Here is a 968-nt window from a genome sequence, read left to right on the forward strand (position 1 = left end):
AGCAGCAGCCATGCAGCATCGCCGGCGCAAAAATCACAGGAATCACAGTTCCAGAATCGCGTTCCTTTCCCCTTTTACAAGCCATATACCAGTAACGACCAACTGACCAGTCCGATTGCAGCTCGGCGCCTACTAACAAGGGAGCTAATTATTCACAATCACAAAGAAGACGCGTGTGTTGCGTGAAGGCATTATCGCCTTTGCTGTAATTCAAACACAAAGAATTTCCGCGCCAAAAATAAGTGGCCCCGCCCCCGACCTACGTTACGGCGAACACCGATGCTCCCCGCGAAAACAGCGCGGACTGTTTTCTTCACTTTTCAAGGACTAAAAAAAAGATCCCTAAGACCATATTCGTAAAGACGGAGACCCATTTCGAGGCACGAGTTTAAGCATTACAGATAGAGCGCAGCGACCTCTTCCCTCGGGCTCACGTAAAGGGGATTGCAACGCCACATTGAAGAAAATCATTTAACTGCTGACCCGTCTGGGCACTTTGCGAAAACACGGTATTCTCAGCACACAATTAACTCGCAACACGTATATCTACAATTATCTTAGCACGCAACCACTGAAATGCTGTTACGTGGCGGTAGTTAATCAATAAAGCTTTCCACGCTCGAGTTTCTGGTATAAATATCGGCCTCGAGAGAAATTTGGTGGAACGGCCAGGGGTTAAGGCGCGGCTCTCTGGCATTATTATTTTTCTTTCGCCGATTTTCGCTTATTCTCTTCTTTATTCTGTCGTTTCTTTGGTTCGTCGTTCATTCTCTATCCTCGTCTAGCGGTTTCTCTTTAATAATTTGATTCAGTTTTCTTTATTTTAAGGTTTCATTTTCTTCCTTATAATCTGGGAAAGTGCAGTAAAATATCATTGTACTTTCCTCCAGGATAACTCTAATCTGTGCCAGTCATCCGTTTATTTTGGCACCATAACGGACGCGCAGAGGGCAAATTTTATTGTTGCT

The sequence above is a fragment of the Penaeus monodon genome, chromosome 23, assembly GCF_015228065.2.
Source record: "Penaeus monodon isolate SGIC_2016 chromosome 23, NSTDA_Pmon_1, whole genome shotgun sequence".
NCBI lineage: Eukaryota > Metazoa > Arthropoda > Malacostraca > Decapoda > Penaeidae > Penaeus > Penaeus monodon.